At 50.3% G+C, this 20,055-nt stretch overlaps 1 protein-coding gene across 3 annotated transcripts in view; it reads right to left on the bottom strand.

Moving 5' to 3' along the window:
• LOC103214812 (uncharacterized) overlaps positions 1–20,055 on the bottom strand; it is a 682,137-nt gene that overhangs the window by 300,145 nt on the left and 361,937 nt on the right. The gene's annotated exons all lie outside the window — the stretch shown is intronic.

The following is a 20,055-nucleotide window of genomic DNA, read 5'->3' as shown; positions in this document are numbered from 1 at the left end:
CAGCGTGGCTGGGAGAGTCAGTGCAGCCTGCTTATCCCGCTCCGTGTGCCGGGTGTTCCTGTTGGGGTGGCCGGTGGAGTCAGTGCAGCCTATTTGTCCCGCTCCGTGTGCCGGGTGTTCCTGTTGGGGTGGCTGGTGGAGTCAGTGCAGCCTATTTGTCCCGCTCCGTGTGCCGGGTGTTCCTGTTGGGGTGGCCGGTGGAGTCAGTGCAGCCTGCTTATCCCGCTCCGTGTGCCGGGTGTTCCTGTTGGGGTGGCCGGTGGGCACGTGGGCCAGGCTGGTTGATGTGAGGATGTGCTAAGCCCACCTTCTCACCCAGGCATCTCAGACATGGGGTCTGCCCAGCCTGCCTGGCAGTTTTCACAGGGACATAGTGTTGTCCATCGTCGCTTAACTATGACCCGCAGGACCGTGGGCCTCTGCCTGCCCAGCCCTTCCAGTGATGACGATGCTCCGGACGTTCTCCGTGTCAAGCACTGGACGCCCAACCTGTGACTCCGTCCCCGCGAGGCACATGTCATCTCCCGCCACTCCCGCTAGGCAGGGAGGGCAGAGCCGCTCGGGGCGTATCCACTGCCTGAGCTCCCTTGGGGCACAGTGGCCAAAAACAACCCCACACACAGGTGAGGTCTCATCACAAAGGATAACCAACACCATATTTTTTCTTATGACAGCAGTGACAATGACAGTGTAAGTTCTACCCGCAATGACAGATGTCAACTGGGCTGCCACGTCCTAAGCAGACATCATAAAATCAGAAAAGCATGGAGTGGCTGAAAGGGCGAGGGTGGCAGAGATGCTTGGGGTCCTTCCCTGAGCGAAAGATGCGGCCTCGTCCTGGAGAGGTGAGAGGGGAGGAGGCAGGTGTGTGGAAAGCGGCCAACCAGCAAGAACAGGGAGGCCGCAGACGTGGCCGGCAGATCCTGGACACCAGGAGTCTGAGCACAGGGCAGACACCGTGTGCAGGATGCCACCTCTCCTGCTGGTGAACATCCGGAGGACCTCTTGGCCCCCAGCATCTGCACAGATAGGAAATATGCATGGATCTGAAAGGCTTCGGGACACGTGTGAGGGACAGAGTCATCATCTGCTACCACAAGCAACAACAACAATATTCCTCGCCATTGAGTCAGGCTCTTTCTCTAGAAATAAGTTCTCAATACGGGAAAGTTTCCCTCCAGGGTGTTTACGGGCGGTTGTGAGGGGACAGCTTCGGGACTTCTTAACATTGCTCTTGCCTTTGTCCTTTGATTTCTTCATTTATTATTATTATTATTATTATTATTTTTTTTTTTTGAGACGGAGTCTCGCCCAGGCTGGAGTGCAGTGGCCGGATCTCGGCTCACTGCAAGCTCCACCTCCTGGGTTCCCGCCATTCTCCTGCCTCAGCCTCCCGAGTAGCTGGGACTACAGGCGCCCGCCACCTCGCCTGGCTAGTTCTTTGTGTTTTTTTAGTACAGACGGGGTTTCACCGTGTTAGCCAGGATGGTCTCGATCTCCTGACCTCATGATCCGCCCGTCTCGGCCTCCCAAAGTGCTGGGATTACAGGCTTGAGCCACCGCGCCTGGCCTGATTTCTTCGTTTATTGTAAGGATGTCTTGAAAACCCCGGGCTGGATGAAGAGAGGGAAGGAAACAGTCCCATCCTCACAGGATCCTTTCTAGATTCAGGCAGACAGTGCGGCATTCAGCAGCCCAAGGTGACCATTTACATTGAAATCTGAATTAAAATTTCACTCCATTAAACATGCATTCTTCATTCTGAGTAGCCACATTTTAAGTACTAAAGACCCACCGGGGCCCGTGGGTGTGGTATTAACCAGGACAGACACGGAACAGGAACATTCCCAGAGTCACAGGACGTTCCATCAGACGGCACGATTCTGAGTGTATGTGTGTTTGCAGCCACCAGGAAAAGAGGCAGAGAAACCACCATGCACTGTGGATGCTCCCACCCCCGCGAGGCCCCTGCGGACCCTCTTTGGGATCACTCTTTATTGCTACGTCCCAACCGAACACACGCCTCAGCACCGCCCAAATCTGCACACCCATGTGCACACAGACACACACATTGCCACAGGAAAAGCACGACGTGGTTTACATAAACCACCTTCTCATGGCTTTATACCTCACATGTGACCCGGGAAAACGCACCTGCACCAACAGGACACAGTGATTCTAAAACCGTGATCCTGGGATGAGATGGCCCACACGGGCTTGAGGGGTTCGGTGCCGTTTCCCCTTCTTCCTCCCCCACCGCTGGTACCGTTGGTCCTCTTGCTCTGGGGTTGAGTGGGCATCTATGATGTGGTGTGTCTTGTCCTCCTGGAGGACCTGCGTGTGGTGTCAGTGCTCATGTCCTGGAAAGGATCGTGTTCATTCTGGACAAGATCGTCCGTGGGCAGAGGCCACCTGTCACAGGGGAAGGCAGGCAGCTCTCCCTGGGAGCGACACGCAGCCCTCCTTCTTTCCCTCGGCTCCTCGGCGTGTTAGTCTGATGTGGCTGTTTCCCTTGAAAGATTTTGTTCTTTTCACACTGCCGATGGGTGTGCAATATGCCGCTTTTGCACTAGAGGCAAGAGAATCAGGTGAAATCTCACAGCGCTTCTCCTGGACTCCTGGGGCCGTCTGCACCATGTCCAAGTCAAGGGCCCTGGACTGAGGCACACGCCCACTTCCTGCATCTTTGCAATAAAACAAGTGTGCAGTTCACACTCACTTCCTGCCTCCCCGAGGTGAGGCCGTGGGGGTGAAGTCATGGTGTGAGGACGTGGTGTGAGGCCGTGGGTGTGAGGCCGTGGGGTGAGGCTGTGGGGTGAGGCTGTGGGGTTGAGGCTGTGGGGTGAGGCTGTGGGGTAAGGCTGTGGGGTTGAGGCCAGGGGGTTGAGCCATGGGTTAGTGCATTTTCACTCTCGTGTCCCTTGGGGTAGTCCCCATCTCCTGTGGGAGTGAGGCCGGGCTGGAGGGTGGCCAGGAGTCCCCAGGTCCTCTCTGCGTGTGGATGCAGCAACCCTGAGGCACTGAAAGTAATTTCCACTCAGAGCCTCATCGCCCCGGCGCTGGGAGGGACCCCTGGTACATGACTGGCTGGTAAAGTGACCAGTTAGTAAATGTGTGACTTTGAGCGCGTTCCTTAATGTCTCCAGATCCGTGTTTTTGTCTGTAAAATAATAGTAATAGTATCTCTACTATTATTTTTGATAATACTATTAAATAATTGCTATTTATTTTTATAACTCTATTACTATTACTATAATTTGACAGATGAAAAATCTCTCTGGGACAGGAACAGTAACTCTTTGCCGGGGTGTTGTGAGGTTTGAAGGGAGGGAAGCTCTGTGACCACAGAGATTTTGCCGGTTTGGTTTGCTGCTCCCTCCCTGCGTCCTGAGGCCTTGCACTTAGCAGGTGCTGGACAGTGTGTTGAATGATAATATATGAATTTGCTTGATATATTTATTATAGCTCCTATACCTACAATTTATTAACGAATAGAAAATATCCCTTGCCTCGGGCTTGCACGTGGCCTGACCGTGGTCGCACTCTCAGCAAACGCCGAGTGCCGTCATTCCTCCTATTACCATTATTAGCCACTCTCCCCGGCGGGCTTGTGGTGAGGGTATGTAAAGCGTGCTCACGCTTTCATCCGACAGTGAGCAAATTCTGAGGTGAAGGAGGAAAAGTAGTCACAAATACACATTATTATCGTCAATCTCAATTCCATATTTCAAAATCCCATTTCCAAGCACATTATTTACTCAGTCATGCAATGGCTTTCCTCTGGGGCGGAACGCTGCCAGTGAGTGCCTGACCAGAACACGCTGAGGGATTATGCACTCGGGTGGCCGTGGCAGTTACCTGATCCCCCAGGATGTGTCAGGTGTGTATTTAGTGGGTGTCAGGCACTTTGCTGGCGCAGTTGTTGCTCTCAGGCAGGGGAAAAAATGTTCAATAGATTCACTCAAGTGTTTCCACAATCAGGTGAGTATCAAGCAGCTTTTAAAAGCGGAGCAGACAGTGGCCTTGTTACCGATCTTCCAACATGGAGCTGGCTGCTGCCACGGGACGTTTGACTCGCCGGGGCTTCTACCCCGTGCTGTCACCTCAGCTGCTGTCTGCGCCCAGCGTTCCTCATGGCTCCAGTCTCAGGCCACACGCTAGTGCTCAGGGTGCCCACCCGGCTCACTCCGCCCAGAGCTGTGCTCTGCTCCCCCTGAGCTGCTGGGGGCTGCACTGCCCCTCTGAGCTCCACCGCATGCATCTGGAGCTCTGATCATCTTTTGTTTACTAGCTGGTCTCTCTAGAGAAGAACTCCTCTGTTTTGGGAATCCCAGCAGCACCCGCATCAGGCGCACGGTAGATCCCTGATGGCTGTTTAACTTACGGGGGGATCGAATAGGGAGTAAACAGCCTTGGGAATCTTTCAATCAGGTCTCCACGACTTGAGCTTGGGATTAAATAAAAAGCATTCATCTCAAAGGCATGCTGATCTCTCTTCCAAGGCGCTTTTTTGCGGGTCACAGACACAGAAAAATGACCCTATTTTCCCTGCACACTGGAGTGAGCTGTAGAAGCTTCTGGCTAACTACTGGGGACAGTGGCTGCTTGAGGCCCTGTCCAGCATGTCGGGGAAGGGAAGGGAAGGACACACCTTCAGCACACCTGTACCTGTCTCAGCCACTGTGGCCCCAGCTCAAAAGCTCTGTGCCTTTCCAGTCCCCTCATTGCCTGGCTTGTAAAACTCACATGCAGACGGGTGGCACCTCTTCACCGGGCAGATGGCGAGAAGCTTGTGCACTAATTGCTGTGGATTTTGATTAAATAATGAGATCTAGGAGGTTCAGGATGGACAAGAAATAGGTGGAAGCACCTGACGGGAAGATGCTGGGTTTGGGAGCTCCAGTTCCCCACTTAGCTGGTGATTTGAGCCTAATTACTGCAGCCGATGAACCCTGTTATTCACCAGTCCTCCTGGTTACTGTTCCCATCACTGCCTGGGTGAATGAGCTAACTACAGATGCCTTCTGGAGACAGATGCCTTCTGGAGACACTCCGATCTAATGCGAGGTGTGCGGATGCATCTGCAGGTTCTGTGGAAGGAGGACACAGGAAGTCTCATCATGGACGTGTCTGCCTTTGCCAGGGCAGGTCACAGGCTCTACGGCACCAGGTACATCTCTGGGCAGGGAACAGTTACCAACCCACCACCGAAAACAGAATTTAAGCCACCTGGAGCCGTTATTACAGGTTGTGTAGCCAGGACCACGATAGGTTCAGGGAAGGACGTCCGATACTTATTTTAAAAATTCTCATAGCAGTAGATGCACGGCCATCGGCCACTGACACACGATTGCCCACGGCCTTTGGTTCTCATGAGTTCACAGTAGCGAAGCTTGCTCTGCAGGGAAGCTCCTGTGCGCATTTGTGAGGTCACACGGGAAGGCATCTGTGGTCAAGTCACGGTAATGAGTCACCTCAGGGATGGGCGACAAATCCACACGCGGACGGCAGGTCCTCAGTTGTCACAGCAGAGCCTTGCAGCCATTGCTGAGGAAGAAAATTAAGTCTAGACCTTAGTTGTGAACTCTTCAAGGACAAGGGCCTATTTCCTCTCCTCACGTTCGCCTAGAGCGACTCAGTCAAGATCATCCGATAAAGGGTCCGCGTTCCAGGATCTGGTCCCCGAATTCCAGCAGCAGAAAACCAGCTGTCGCGGGTGGAACTGCGTCTCCCCAAAATACCCGTTGAAGTCCCGCTCCGCAGTAGCTCACTTGGAAACAGGGTCTTTGCAGATGCAGTTGTTCAGGCTGGGTCAGGCTGGGTCATACCACAGCAGTTGTGTTCTTAATCCAGTACGACTGTATCCTTAGAAGAAGAGGAGAGAGGCACACAGAGCAGGAAGACGGTCATGGGACGGCTGACAAACATCAGGGTGATGCTTCCTCCACGAGCGGGGAAAGACCACAGCGCTCCAGCCACACCAGCAGCCTTGCTCGGAGCCTCAGAAAGACCCAGCTCCGTGGGACTTCCAGCCTCAGAACCACGGAGAGTTCGTTTCTGTTGTTTAAGCCGTTTCTGTTGTTTGTGTGTTTTCTGTTGTTAAAGCTGCCCAGTGTACGGTATTTGTGACAGTCGCCCATAGACACCGGCCAAAAAGTCCTCTAGGGAGTCAAAGTAAGGATGGGGAAGTGCACGTCACCAAGCCGCGATGGCCCCTCCTGGCCGCACCTCATTCCTTTGCCTCCACGGACGGTTCTGGTCACCAGGTTTTGTGGTCTCCGAGGGTGCAGCTCCTGATAGAAGCGGGGAATCTGAGGAGGGTGGTGAGAAGCTGGTCCCACAACAAGCCCAGGCACGGGTGATGACCGGGTGGAGATGAGGTTATGTGAATAGCAGACTTAGGCAACAGGGCCAAAACGGCTCTGTCCCTCAGACACAGACACGAGACACCGGGGGCTTCTGCGTGCCGCTTGTCCCCCTTTAACTGATTTATCAGTGGGACGAGGCATGCCGAATGGGCAGCCTTTCACTCTGCTTTTAAAGGTTCCCCTGACGACTCCTGTCCTCCTAAACATGTGTGTATAAGCAGCTGCTGTCACCGTTCCCATCTGCCCTCCTCACTGACCCATGGTGACCCTGACACACGCGAGTCTGATCCCACTGACTGGGTCACGTAGATGCTTCCGGAGACATCCATCCACTCTGCCAAGCCCTTCACGTGGCCTCCATGCTCTGCCCACTGTGACCCTGCCCTGCCCAGTGGGCGTAGTGCTCACCCCTGGCCTCCTTCTGGCTCCTGCTGCTCTGACCCCAGGGCTGGAACCAGGGCTCTCCCCCAGAGCCTTGTGCCTGCTCAGCCTTCAGCCTGATCGTACCCCACCTGCTGCACACCCACACGCATGCACACACCTGACTCACACAATGCATACACACACACACCTCTGACTCAAACAACGCACACACACACAAAGCACACACCTGACTCAAATAATGCATGCTAATGCATGCACACATACACATGCACACACCCGACTCACAAAATGCACGCGCGCACACACAACTCACATAATGCATGCGCACACCCAACTCACACAATGCAAGCACACACACACAAGCACACACCTGACTCAACGCATGCACACACCCACACGCATGCACACACCTGACTCACACAATGCATACACACACACACCTCTGACTCAAACAACGCACACACACACACACAAAGCACACACCTGACTCAAATAATGCATGCTAATGCATGCACACATACACATGCACACACCCGACTCACAAAATGCACACGCACACACACAACTCACACAATGCATGTGCACACCCAAGTCACACAATGCAAGCACACACACACAAGCACACACCTGACTCAACGCATGCACACACCCACACGCATGCACACACCTGACTCACACAGTGCACGCACACACACACATGCACACAAGTGTGTGCAAGCACACCATGGTACACGAAGACAGACAAACGCACGCACCTCACCTGCCAAACACACACACATACAAACTCACACACATGCCAAACACAGACCCACACACACACCTGCAAAACACACACACCTGCCAAACACACACACAAACATACACACATGACAAACTCACACCCACATACCCCTGCCAAACACACAGAAACACACATACCTGCCAAACACACACACAAAAACACACACAAAAAAACACAAACACATGCCAAACACACACCCAAATACACCGGCCAAACACACACATACCTGCCAGACACACAAACACACACGCCACACACCCACACACACCTGCCAAACACACACCTGCCAAACGCAAACACACATGCCAAACACACACCCCTGCCAAATGCCAAATGCACACACACACAGAAACACCCACACCTGCCAAACACATACACAAACACACATGACCAACACACACGTCCAACACACACACAGACACCTGCCAAACACACGCCACACACACCTGCCAAATGAACACAAACGCACACATCTGCCAAACACACAAACTCACACACATAGCTACAAAACACACGCACACCTGTCAAACACACACACAAACACACACAAGTGCCAAACACCCACACACACACCTGCAAAAGACACACACCTGCCAAACACATACAAACACAAATGCCAAACACACACACCTGCCAGACGCACACAAACACACTCGCCTTCCAAAAACACACACACACAAACACCCACACCTGCGAAACACACACACACACGTCAAACACGCACAAACACCTGCCAAACACATGCCAAACACACACCTGACAAATGAACACAAACACACACATCTGCCAAACACACACATGCCAAACACACCCACACATACATATCTGCAAAACACACACACATGCCAAAGACAAACAGAAACACACACACCTGCCAAAGACATACAAACACAAATGCCAAACACACACACCTTCCAAATGCGCACACACACACACACACAAACACCCACACCTGCCAAACACACACACACACACACACACACTGGGCAAACACACACATGCACATGAGCAAGAATGAGTCCACACATGGGCATACGCTCCCCCCACAGATACACAAAGACAAACATGCATGCATACTCACACACTTGGACACACACTTCGCAGGTCTCCTCTGTTACCCTGTCACCTCCTGTTTATTCTTTGTGATCCCAGGTCAAGGTGCGCATCCTCTGGAAAGCCCGTCCTGACCCCAGAGGTCCTTTGTCATGCAGTTCACAAGACTGTTCCTTTCACTCAGGGGCCTCATGTCAGCAGCTTCCTGCATACTCACTGTAGAATTATTCAGTGTTTCCCACTAACTCCATTAGGGTGGGGCTACGTATTTCTGCTTTTCCATCCCTCCAAAGATAGCTATTTTCTCTCCCTTCTTTCTGTTTAGGAGAAATCATACACAAGCTTGTGAACCGCCTTCCTGACTTCCCCCTCATACCAACAACACACACGTGTGTGCAACACACAACTGTATGCACGCACACACACTTAGAGTAGCACCACCAACAGGACATGAGGATTGGACAATATTATCTGAGAGTTTGAATGAGACTAAAATTTGAGGACATTTCATCACAAACATTTGTAGTTCTGGAGATAAATCTGTACGAAAAGATAATCCTATTCCAATCAAGATTCACTGGGAAAGAACATCTCAACATCATTACTTGTGCAGCCAACAAGTTAATAGGATCAGTCAATACCTTAAGGAAAAGTTTGGCAAATTCGTTTTGGGAGAGAAAGCCTGTTCGCTTTTCTCATTGCCTCTGCTGGGAAGAATTATTTAATCCCATTTGAGAGTCACAAGGTCAAGATAATTATAATTTTCTGAGAAATCAATAAACTTTGCAATGCACTTATGGTCTTTGCAAGCAATTTAATCACAGGTCATATGCAATGATTCATCTGATTTTTGTGTCCTGCAAACTAGGTGACCGTCTAGGGCCACAAAACCATTAGGACATCCAGATCTGATTATCTTGGTATCAGCAGTAACTCCTGAGCCCTATGTATTCCCATTTTATCACGGTTTCCCTGGAATAGCCACATACTTTGTATAAATACATATTCAAGTAAGAAGAGCATGATGTCATTTATTTGTTCAAGTGTACACACTGAGCTCACATAGTAGGGTAGGCATACAAGTAATTTTGGTTAATAAACTTGTCATAGCTATATTGTAACTGAATTGTTAATTTCCAAGTGGTTGGAATAAAGATACAGTTAGCAATAAAATCTGTCTAAATATAATTTACTGTTTCTTTAACGATTCTGATGTCTCTTCAGAACTTGCCATGCCTCGGAGTTATCAATACATTTGTCAATATCATCGTACTCTACAAAGGAATGAATGGTCCCTGGTGGATTGAGGTTTCAGCTGATGGATTCTTAAATAAACCTTTTTATTATTATTATTGAGATAGAATCTCACTCTGTTGCCCAGGCTGGAGGGCAGTGGCATGATCTCGGCTCACTGCAGCCTCCACCTCCCAGGCACAACTAATCCTCCCAACTCAGCCTCCCAAGTAGCTAGGACTACAGGTGGGTGTACCATACCTGGCTAATTTTTTGTATTTTTAGTAGAGATGGGGTTTCACCATATTGCCCAGGCTGGTCTTGAACTCCTGGGTTTAAGCGATCCTCAGCTACCCAAAGTGCTGGGATTACAGGTGTGAGTCACCGCGCACAGCCAAACCTTGTTTCTATTGTAGCTCAAGAGGTGTCACAGAAGTAGCCACTAGAAATGGTTTTCTGGGAAGCTGGGTTGCATGTTTTTGCTTATTTTCCAGGCCTAAAAATTAAATTTAGAAATAGAGATGAAGGGTCTGGTGCGGTGGCTCACACCTGTAGTCCCCGCACTTTGGGAGGCCGAGGTGGGCGGATCACGAGGTCAGGAGATTGAGACCATCCTGCCTAACACGGTGAAACCCTGTCTCTACTAAAAATACAAAAAATTAGCCAGGCGTGGTGGCACACACCTCTAGTCCCAGCTACTCGGGAAGCTGAGGCAGGAGAATCGCTTGAACCCGGGAGGCGGAAGTTGCAGTGAGCCGAGATTGCACCACTGCACTCCAGCCTGGGTGACAGATCAAGACTCCATCTCAGAAAAAGAAAAAAAAGAAATAGAGGTGAGGATGAAATATAAGGAACATGGTCCTTAGAGGCTGGGAAAGGCCGTCCTAGGGTGAAAGGTATCCGAAGATTCCAGAAAGAGGACATGAAATTTATTAGAACTAAAACGACCCTAGGGAAAGCTTGAGTTGAAGCAGTCTAAAACAACAATCTGTTCTTAACTGTCCATCTCTAACTGTGATGTTGCCCTGAATTTTCATAAGAAAAGTTATTCCATGACTCTCAGCAGCTTCCTCTACAGTGACTCTTAACGAGATTCACAAGGTTGTCATAGACATTGCACCCCAGTGCTACCACATAAAAGATCATTTTTAACGGTTAAATTGGTCGCTGCATAAAAACGCATCTTGCCCCCTCTCCTTATTGCCCAGGATTTCTAGGAAGTCCGTTTCCCCCATGGGCCTAATTGATCACAGGAAGCAAGCTGGATGCTCAACACAGCCTCCCTGCTTTCTGCCTTCCTCTGTGTGAAGTGTGCCACGCTTCCCACTAACGGCTCCCATGTGTGGGGTTTAGGAATCGATTACAGTTTTAATGGGGTGAAATGCATAAGTGTGCGCTGCCGTCAGCCTCTGGAGGACACGGCTGTCCTCATTCCCTCCTGGAGAAGGCACCTGCATGTAGAATTAGCCGGGAGGTCAGCGACATGTGGGGACTGTCCTCCCTGAGCCTCTGGGGCTGCGTCTCGGCCTCGGGTGGCTGATCCAGCAGTGCCTGAAAGGGCGAGACAATTAAACCTCCCCAAGTTTGTGGAGCATTTGAAGATGAACAGCACATATAAATGCTAAGCATTATCATCATCGACAAGCAGCCGGCGGAGAAATGATGAACCCTAAGGAAGGGGCACCTATAAGTATAAAGTGCCAGGACAGAGCGGAATGAGAAAATCAACTCAGCCTGAAGTTTAAACAGGTTATTTTTGTTTTAAAGAGGTAAGAAAGTCATGCTTGGAAACGAAAAGAAGGCCCCGTGAAGTTAAGTTACACAATTTAATGCAACTTTATAAAGCCAGAGGTCACCCTGGGAGACAATGAGGATTCTGAAACATGGCAATGATAATTAATTTCTTTTAAAAAATCAATTAATATTTTCTCTGATCCTTCACAAAGCAGGCTGGAGCAGACGAAGGCAATGCGTGTATTTCCCAGAGGAAGAGCGGAAGAGCAAGGGTGGGGAAGGAAGCCAGGACTGCGTCAATATGGGCGGCTGGGAAATCAGCACATTTGGCGCCAATGAACCGGTGGAAGGAGGCAATACCCATCCCAGACCCTGCAGGAAACACCAGGGAAGCTGAAATGTGTGGCCTTCAGGAGTCATCAGCAAATGCCTTCCATATGTAGGGCTTAGAGAAAAGATAAGGATCATGGGCTCATTTATTTCAACTGAATGAGGCGTATTTCCTGGCGGATAGAAATGAACGTCCACATTCTATTGCATGAAGATAGTGTACCCAGAGAAAGACACACACACACACACACACACACACACACACACACGAGCATATTACCCCCAGGCACAGCAGACACACACGGAGTGACGTGTGGGGCCAAGCTCCTGCAGCCTCTGCTCAGGGAAATCTCGCTGTAGTTAATAGCATCTCAGGGAAACAAGCCGCCCAGGTTAATAAAAACAATGGGCAATTGAGATCAGCTCAGAGCATGAAAGGCTTCGCAGTGCTTTATGACAGAGGCTACAGCTTAATAAGGAATTCTCTCTGAGATGAGGATCTGCAGTGTGTTTACCACCAGACCCGTCGGTGCCCATCTCTCCCTTGGGTTTGTTTTGAAGACATGAAAGAAGAAAATAGAAGTAACTACCCTTGGGATGCCCCATTCCACCGCTTTATAAAATGCTCAACTGGAAATAGTGCCAGGTGCCCAGGTGTGGACAGGGGAGCGAGGAGGCGCTGCGGACCCGGAGAGAGAAACGGAGCCTGGAAACGAGTGCTGAGTGCTGCTGGAGGCTGCAAGGGGGTAAGGATAGAAAAAGACCATTTAGTCCTAAGAGAAAAGACACCCAGGACGGCAAGGACCTCCGATAATGACAGTCGCTCGTCAGGGCCGGCCAACAAAGGCAGAGGTGAGACAGTGTCACTCAGAGGGATGAACCGCAAGTGGGGTAAGTGCTGAATGCAATTAAGCAGAGAAAAAGGGAAGATAATGAGATTAGGGATAAGAAATGGGAAAGGACATGTGGCCAAATAATGACAGGCGAGTGGTCCCCTTGAATGAGACTCAGAGGTGGGAGATAATGATCAAGGCTCACACCAGAACCATTGTCCGTGTTTAAAGAAACAGAGTCCAGTTGCACGGGGACCAGTAACGGAAAATGCGCCTGAGATCATTCCAGCGCTCTCTCACGAGGAGCGGGTGGTGTGGAGGAGATCCCGTCCAAAACCGTGTGCTTAGCTCAGATGGGTCTGTTCCCAAAGGCCTGCCAAGGAAACGAAGGGAGGGGAGACAGAGGGTGTGCAAGAACTTAATTATTGCAGAAGGTCAGGGTCAGGCCGGGAGCCTGTGCTCAGAGGAAGAGGGAAGACAGACAGCCTCATCAGGAGAGTGATGAATCTCAGATTTGTATTTCATTTGTACACAAATGGTGCCCATTTCACGATATTGATACTGAACAGAGCTGGGTCTTGCTGAGGGTGTCAGAGAGACCGAAATGCCAATTTTGTCCGATTTGTCTTTGGACGCGTGGCCCGTGTGCTTTGTCCTGGTTCTGTCTGCGGAGGCCGGCATCCCAGGGGACTTTCTCCCACAGAGGGAGGGGCTCCAGGCTCCCTCAGCGGGGGCTGGTGTGAGGTCCTGGGCCACCACTGCCCAGGTGGATATGGACGGAACGCAGGAGGGAGGCACCTCCATGTGGGGCACGGTGGGGTCAGCTGTGCATGGCCGTCCACGACCTGTTGAGTCCCGGCTGGTTGAGGCTCCTCCCTCCTGGCATATCCGGCCCCCTGGTCTCTGATGGGCTCTTTTAGACCAGAGCCAGGCCTGGCCCCCTGGCTTCCTTGATGCTTTGGGGCAGTGCAAAGTCAGGCAGCACAAACACACCTTTCTGTGCTTACCAGTCCCGTGGGAAACTTTCGTCCTGACGCACCGTCACCAACAGGGCTGCCGGGCGGCCGCTTCTCTGTAAGATAAGGATTTTCTCTAAGATGAGGATCCGTGGTGTGTTCGCAGCCAGACCCATCGGCGCCCATCCTCTCGGAATCTTCACACTAAACCATACCTGTGTTTGCCGTGATTGTCATTGTGCTTCCGTCAGCTTTGTCATTATTAGGTCGTCACTGAGTTTTTCATAGCTCACTTTTCTCCTTCCCTTTCCCTCCTTACTTTGTGCTTTCCAGACCGTGTAGACCAGAAGGGAAAGTCCACCAGATTCACACTTCCAGTGTCATCAACCCACCAGGAAACACACAGAAGTCCACCAGATTCACATCAACCCATTGTGAAACACACGCATGGGCTTTCTGTAAAGAGCCATCCAGCAAAATGACATCTCACCCAAAGATCCAGCCCCACACTTCCCACGATGCTTCCGCGTTGAGGCCATGGTACCCTTCCCTTCCCATACAGCCCTCCTCTGCTCTGGCCCTGGGAAAAAACTTGGAACTGGCCATGGTAAATTTAAAGAGCTGTTCTGTTGATGACGCCAGCAACTTCTGGATATTCCTAGTCTTACATGTTGAGGCATCCGAGGCTACTTGGCCAACCAGGTTCCACCTAAGCTGGCATGATATCCAAGGGGTCCAGCCATGGGGAGACCCTCCCAGTCCCAAGGGCTGAGTCCCTGGTCAGTAGGGTGTGGTCGCAGAAGGGATGGCCTGAGACAGGGGAGGTGGCCAGGGTCCTGGGCTGGGGGTCTGAGATTGAAGGCCAAGGATCAAACTCATTCATCCTCCATGGCACACCTGTGGCCTGCAAGCCACGAAATATAGGTCCTAACCCAGGCTTGCAACAGATTGTCCTGGGACTGGGGAGCAGGTGGATGTCAGGAACGGACCCTGACTCCAGGCCTGAAATTAGCGCTTTGTTTCTGAAGGCCTTTTCTACATTTCATCCTAGGGCTAATACCGTCTGAGTCTTGGCTCCTGCCAGTCCTGCAGGTGAGGGTAAAGCACCTCCCCACTTCCTCTAAACCAAGCCCTGCACCCCATAGATCAGCACTGTGGCCCCGTCCCTATCGCTAGACTTTCCACCGTCTCAGAACCTCCAGTGTCCCGGGCTCACCTGTGGGAAAGCCCTGCACCCTGACATCTGCCTCATAGACCCTGCTTGGACCCCCACCTGTCACTCTTTGGAATGTGGGTGCCACCTGCCACCTGCACGTGTGGCTGGGTCTCTCCCTGAAGTACTGCCCACCCTCTAAGCCTGTGCAAGATGCAAAGCCAAGCACCTAACCCTTGCCTTGTGAGAACCTTCTATGGAATAAGCTAAGCAGGCACAGTCCCTGGGCCTAGAGCCACCCAAAATTAAAAGGAACCCAGCCTCACGCCTACAGAATCCTCTCGCCCGGGAGACTCTTCCTCCTCCCAGCCCACTGGGCCGTCCCTTCCTCTTGTTTCCACACATGCAAACCATCCCCACATTCATGCACACCTGGGATTTTCTCTTCTTTGGAAACATTGTAGGGGCACAAGTCCGGTGAAAATGTGTGTCCAATCCAGTTGCTCACATGAGCTTAAGCAAGTGAGCCCAAGGCTTCAGCTTCCTGGGCCAGTGAGACCTTGGGTGGAAAAACTTGGGTTTTCACTCATTCAAGAAAACCAGACTGACTTGACTTGCAACTCCCAAGATTACTCTAGAATAACCCGGGCACTTGCCTTTGCAATGTGGCCCAATTTTGAATGCAACTATTTATTCTGCAGTCATTCTGAGCCTGGAATAGTTAAATTTTGGTGTTAAAACTGCTGGCGATTTTAGTTCTCCCAACTATCATTTCTGAGCTTGAGACAAGTTGCTGATTGACATGTGGATATGGGACAAAAACATATTTGGAGATGGAACAACTCTAGCAGAATACCCATGATGGAAAAAAACATTACTTGTAATGAGACAGCATTTACAGAGCCGTGTCAGAGACAGGGGAGGTGGAACGCTAAGCAGTGTTCCAACCCACATCACCGCAGAGGAAGGCAGCAAACTTTCCATGAACTATGGAACTTTCGAGTGAGTAGAGCCTCAACGTTCAACAGCATCATTCAAAGGAGAGGGGCCAGGCAGCTGGGGAGAAATTCAAATGCTTCCTCCACATGGAGACAAGCGCCCTTGGGTTTGGAGACCCCTGACTCTGCAGGAACAAATCTCCAGAGACCTCAGCTCCGGCGGAAGGTGGCACTTCAGTCGGAGTTCAGGTGCCTGCAGGAGCTGGAAGGCATTCTCGAGGCCAGAATGTGTGTGTGCCTGCGTGGTCATGCATGTGCACCATGAGGCAACATTGCTGAAAAAACATATAAGTGAGTGAGGCCATGCACGGCAGTCATCAGTCCCTATCTCTGGGATGTTTTCCTCCCTGATGGGCTGTGCAATGTGTCTTTGGATGAGAGGGAGAGTGCAGAGTTGTGTGTTTGATGTAACCATCATCACTTGGCTTTCTTGCTACCAAATATTTGATGGTTTCTCTTCCAAAACAAGTTGGGCAACATGAATTCCACAGATGCTATTCATAACAGATAATTAAACTTTAACAGAGAGACAGAATGGCATTTCAAAACAATCACAGCCATGCCTGAAAGATAAAACCTTTTTTGGTTTCATAGTGTGGTTAAAAGTAATTTTATAGACTAACACTTGGTCAGAAGGCAACATGGAAAGATGTATAGCAAATTAAAGTGAAGGTTTGAGTCCTACAGGCTGCACAGGTACTTGTTTTAAATCCCAGAATTCAGTAACTTACATCCTACAACCTGTCCATTTCCTTACACCTGGCTTCACTCCCTCACTCACCCAGACAACCACGGGACACCAGGCATCCTGAGGAACGCGTGGGTGACCACGCTTGCCCCCAGGGAGCACCCAGTCACCCCATGCTTCCTGCATACCTTCTAAGGACACAACATGATCAAATCTGATCATTTTCGTGAAAGGAATAGAAGAAAATGTATTTAGAAGAAACCAGGATATTAACACATCAAAACAATATTGTCAATTCTTTGTTGAAAGCATGAAGAAAAAAAGACGGAAGTCCCCCGTCTGCATATCAGTGCCAGTGACTTTCTAAAGTTTTCCTTTCTAGCTCAACAGGAAGTCAGACAGTCTGAACAGACGCCAACAAAAAGGGCTTTGAAAGAAATCCTAGAGGGTCCAACTTGCTGCTCTAAGGCACCGTTTGCTGATGTAAAATGTTGATGTGTTACATGATTCCAGGAGGCAGTTGATGGCTTCCACTAATGCATCCAGCTGCTCCCAAAACAGAGCTATGCATTGGGAAATGTTTACCTAATAAATATGAGGCATGACAACCAGTATTTGTTCCTTTGAATTGGAAGTTCAATTTGACAAGACCAGAGACCCTGCTGGTGTACAGGCCCATAGCAGGCTTCAGCATCCCTCCCTCAGCCTGCCCCTAACTGTGCAAATTCAGTCAGCAGCAGAATCCAAACTCTCTCCCCGTTTGTCATTCGTTCATTCCACAAGCATGGGTGGAGCCCCTACTATGTGGCAGGACCTGTTTTAAGCAACGGGGCCCCATCAGTGTGCAAGACAAAAGATCCATCCCTCCTGAACCCTGTACTCTGACTGGTGGGGTGGTGACCAGCAGTGACCAGGCATACAGTGAGCAGGGTCTCCTATAGCTCACCACAGGTGGAGGGACCTCAGGGACACAGAACAGCAGGGATGGCCAAGACTTCACATGGAGTGGCCGGGGGAGGCCTTGCATGGGTGAACTGAGTTCTTGTGTGGGATGCTATGAAGATCCTTCTTTGTTTGGCTCCATAAGTGTTTGTGGGACGAATGAATGGCACTAACCCCAGGTTCGCCTCTGTGAGTGGAGTGACCCAGAACATCCTCCCAGGCTAGGAAGCCAGTGGAGCACCTGTCCCCTGTTTTCTTTGAGAACAATGACTTGACCCCCATACATCATCCAGGAGGTCAGCAAAATTACAGATGGAGTCCACTTCCTCCAGCACACCCCATGAGCCCACCGTGTGCAGCCGTCCTGTGCTGGCACCAAGTCGAGGGGACTTGGAAACCCCTACCTGGTCACTCTCCTGGCTCCTTCTTTGTGTGGGTTGTGATTGTCCTTGTCTCCCACCCTCATGAGCCTTTTCTCATGAAATTTCATAACCAGATGATAGAACATTCTTCCAGATCTCCTCATGGGTTCTAGTCCTTCTCAGTTAAAGGTGGCGAACAGTGTGCCAGGCCATCTTCCTAATCCTACAGTCCCTCCACTTCTTCCCCCAGGAAACCTGCTCACCTGGTTATGTCACCTCCCCAAAGCCCCTGGGGCTGTGGTGTCTCCTTGCTTGGGAGATGGAGAAGAGACGTGCCTAGGAGGTCATGCCTCACCGTGTGGCCCCCAGCGGGGCTCATGTCCACTCCCCTGGGTGTAGATGGTCTGCCTTGTGAGTTGCTTCTTCTTTCTCTCCACGTGGCCCGGAGTGTGGGCATTCCAGACACACAGTAGGCATCACTTGTACGTCTGTTGTGCCTCTTCCCTGAGAGCTCAGTCATGCTGAAGCTCTGAAACACCCCCCACACCGATAGTGTGCACTCCAGACAGTAGACAGTCAGTGAATATGCAGCACCAAATGGGCATGTGCACATGGCAAGGAACAAATTCAGAAAGACTTTAAGAACTAAAAGATAATTGATTTAGATCTAACAGTGATCCCAGCCCTTGGCTTCTCAGGCACAGCCCTGGTAGATTCTTAGGCTCTTCTTCGTTCACCTTCCTGTGCCTCACAGTAGCCCGTAAGCCTATCAGCTGCATAGCACTCAACTGTTTCTGCCAAGGGAATAATACATTAAGTTGCCTTTGAAATCCTTATCCTGCTACTATCTGCATGCATTAGCATATTTTATGATTTAAATCTAATTATCAGGGCTTTCCAAGACATGTCACTGAAAGTGATCATAGCTGAGCACTTTAACAAAGCCAGAATAAAGGCAGAAAAATAGCCAGATATGATGAAAAGCTATCACTTAGGAGATATTTAAACTGATAAGAGATCAGATATTTAAAGACATGGAGAAGACGGCCCTGTCACTGCCCATGGGAAGGTCCTGGGGAAGGTGGCCCTGTCACCGCTCATGGAAAGCTCCTGGAGAAGCTGGCCCTGTCACTGCCCATGGGAAGGTCCTGGGGAAGGTGGCCCTGTCACCGCTCATGGAAAGCTCCAGCTTCCACCCTGTGCTGTCCCTGCTGGATGCTGATTGGCTGACGAGGGGATCACAATTGTATGTGGTCATTTTCTCTAAGAGGTTGCAACAATGCATTCTGAACATAGGGTGCTTCTTTCCTTCAGGTTTCTTAAATAGAAACATTACAGAGATACATTCATGAAGCATTGATGAAATGTTCTTCTAAGTGACCAAAGGAGTCAATTGGCTTTGAGCCAACCTGGCTTGTAAATCACTATACTTAAGTGAGCGCATTCTTTCCTGGGGCCACCATCACAAAGTGCCACAATCCGGGTAGCTCAAAACAACACAAATGTATTGTCTCAAGGTTCTGGAGGCCAGAAGTCCAAGATGAAGGTGTTGGCAGGGTTGGATCCTAGGAGGGCTTTGGGAAAGCATCTGTTTGTGCCTCTTCCCCGGCTCCTGATGGCCTCAGATGTCTCTCCACTTGTAGGTGGCTGTTCTCTCCCTCATCTCCACAGCTTTTCTTCATGGATGTCTGTACCCTAATTCCCCTCTGCATGAGAACAGCAGTCCTAGTGGATCAGGGCCACCCCGGTGGCCTCAACTTAACCTGATTATCTGTAAATACCTTCTTTCCAAACAAGGCCACAGTCACAGGCACTGGGAGTTAGAACTTTGGCTTTTGTTTTTAGAGGGAAACAATTCAACCAGTACCAGTGAATTGACTTCACGTGGTTGGCTGCACTGACCAAGGTTCAACCCAGAAGTCCATTAAGATGGCTGTTATAAAAGGTTCAACAAAACCCCTTTGTAGGGAATTCTGACCAGACAGAAATGGTTTTTCATATATTTCTAACTTGAAATTATCTTATGAGGAGGAAGAGCAATTGACTGCCACGTGATAGCATTTAGGAAACAAAAGAAAGGACTTTGCCACTTTACCCTGAAATGAGGAGGAAATGCTATCTCCAGAGAGTAGGTTATTTCAGTTGGCAAACACTCCAAGGTTAAAACGTGAAAGTGCAAAGTACAGACAATCATGCAGCATCAAGGCAACAAGTCCACAAAACCTTCCTCCAAAAGCTAG

This window comes from Chlorocebus sabaeus, chromosome 3 (assembly GCF_047675955.1).
Source record: "Chlorocebus sabaeus isolate Y175 chromosome 3, mChlSab1.0.hap1, whole genome shotgun sequence".
NCBI classification, from domain to species: Eukaryota; Metazoa; Chordata; class Mammalia; order Primates; family Cercopithecidae; genus Chlorocebus; species Chlorocebus sabaeus.
Note: the sequence above shows the minus strand (reverse complement) of the source record. Positions and strands in the feature narration are given on the sequence as shown.